Source organism: Anopheles arabiensis (genome assembly GCF_016920715.1).
Source record: "Anopheles arabiensis isolate DONGOLA chromosome X unlocalized genomic scaffold, AaraD3 X_pericentromeric_contig0003, whole genome shotgun sequence".
NCBI classification, from domain to species: Eukaryota; Metazoa; Arthropoda; class Insecta; order Diptera; family Culicidae; genus Anopheles; species Anopheles arabiensis.
In genome coordinates this window covers 1,465,001-1,467,500 of record NW_024412081.1, presented here as the reverse complement: position 1 = coordinate 1,467,500, position 2,500 = coordinate 1,465,001, and positions in this window count along the sequence as shown.

The following is a 2,500-nucleotide window of genomic DNA, read 5'->3' as shown; positions in this document are numbered from 1 at the left end:
TAGAACATTAATTATTCACAAAATGGCACCAAAGCTTGGCAAAAGTCGCGAAACACTCCTATCTCGACGCACCAGCAATCGCAACTTGATGCAAAATAAATTGCACGAGCTAATGATACTTGTACCATGCACAGTACACCGTACCAAAATATACCCCTGAAAGTGTGCAATTTGGTGCTACCCTAGGGAATATGTATGGAGAAGCCTAGCTACGTGTGTCGCACGTTCCAAGTTGCATGGACGTCGAACAGAGGCATGCAAAAGCACCTATCTAGGGAATTACTCTACGTTCTAGTAGCAAGTGCGATTTTCCGGTCCAGCACGGCAGTACGCCTGCACGCATACACTCCATGTACCAAAAATGTACCAACCTAGGCGTTGCTCAGTAGCTTTTGGCGGCACATAGAAAAAGTATTCGAGTTCAGATTTTTGGGACTTAGCGTATTTTTAAAACTAATAACGAAAATTAAATTTTAAATCGGTAAACGGCTAGGAGTTGCTCAGTAGCTTTTTGCGCAACGTGGCAAAAGTATTCGAGTTCAGATTTCTAGGACGTAGCGTATTTTTCAATCATAATAAACCGAATCAAACATAACAATGATGAAACTTACACCATGTCCCAAGGTTGTGCACAAAACGTAACGATAAAGTGCTGGCGAAGTTAGAGGTGCACCAAAATTGTGTACCGATCAGGGAAAGTACTCTACGTTCCTATGATTTGGGTGAAAAGTGTTATTTAACTGCTGGTTAGAATAGACAGTTGCTTATCATACACATCGCAAACGAACACCCCTTAGTGAGCATTAGCAAAAGTCAATTGCACAAAGCAAATGCAATACAAACTGATCAAGTACATTAAAGAACGCTACGTAGCAGGACTTCTTTCCAAGAATGGTGTCCGCAACGGGAGGGCAAGCGTCCTTCCCAGGTTTTCCTAGTAAACCTTGTATGGTAAACATACCCAAGCGTGTCTGTAAGCACGCAACGAAAGTCACGAACGGGCACATACCTAGGGAATGTACTCTACGTACTTGGACTTTTGTCCAAGAATGGTGTCCGCGACGGTCGGGCACTGCGACGCAATAACCAAATCCTAGGATTGTAACTTTAGTGTGCACAAACATAAACATTAACGCGTTCGCTCGGGCTGCGCCGTCCGTGTTGAACACAAATGTGGGTGATTATATGCGTGGAGGGACAAAAACATACGAGGAGGAGACAGTTTTCTGCACGATGTGCACAGAGCTCATTTCGTCGTCCCGGGCGAATGGAAAACACAAACATCGCGAGTATCGTTCTAGGTTTCTGTCTATAAAAGGGCAGGCCAAAAGGTGACCGGTTGAGATAAGCATTTTAAGCATACAAACACTTTATTGGAACTTTTGATACAAAAACAAGGTACGTACATGTAGGTTGTACCAACATGGACATCTATGAACGCGTACGCTCGGGCTGCGCCCTCCGTCTTGTACTTTCCTGATCGGTACACAGTTTTGGTGCACTGCTATTCCGACCGGCAACTTGTACCAACATATACATCCATGAACGCGTACGTAGTGTACTTTCCCTGATCGGTACACACTGTTGGTGCACGGCATAAGAAAAGAGCTAAAATGGTCAAACTCAATCCATTTCAACAATAGATAGTCGATAGTAGCTGTGCCGATGAAGTAGGGCACGATGCAAGTTAATGTTGTTTAATGAATAACATGTCCGCCATACATTTCAGTACAAAATTGCTCGGTCAGACCTACAAAGTGCTATATCTCGAATACGAGGCGTCGGACTGGGGGTTGTAGAACAATTTTAAGTTCGTCTAATGATTCTACATCCGATTCTGGATAGCGGTTTTTGACCACTTTTCAATATTTTGTGACACCCCGAACCTAGGGGCAGCTCCTAGCTTTTTTCAAAAATGTGCACCGATCGGGCCGGAGAGCTCGTGTGGCTCAAAACATGTTTTTCGCTAAAACACCTCAAAACGTGTCGAGAACGCACCCTAGCTCTTGTTTTTCAAAAGTTATGGCCATTTAAAGTGAGGTGGTTTTTGCTTCAAAATAGCTATTTTACCCGTCCCTATGGCCATGCTTTAAATTTTCACGAAAATGCCAGGTCAGACCTAGGGCGGGCCATATCTTGAATACTAAACGTCGCAGACATTGGTCGTAGAACAATTTTAAGTTCGTCTAATGATTCTACATCCGATTCTGGATAGCGGTTTTTGACCACTTTTCAATATTTTGTGACACCCCGAACCTAGGGGCAGCTCCTAGCTTTTTCAAAAATGTGCACCGAACGGGCCGGAGAGCTCGTGTGGCTCAAAACATGTTTTTCGCTAAAACACCTCAAAACGTGTCGAGAACGCACCCTAGCTCTTGTTTTTCAAAAGTTATGGCCATTTAAAGTGAGGTGGTTTTTGCTTCAAAATAGCTATTTTACCCGTCCCTATGGCCATGCTTTAAATTTTCACGAAAATGCCAGGTCAGACCTAGGGCGGGCC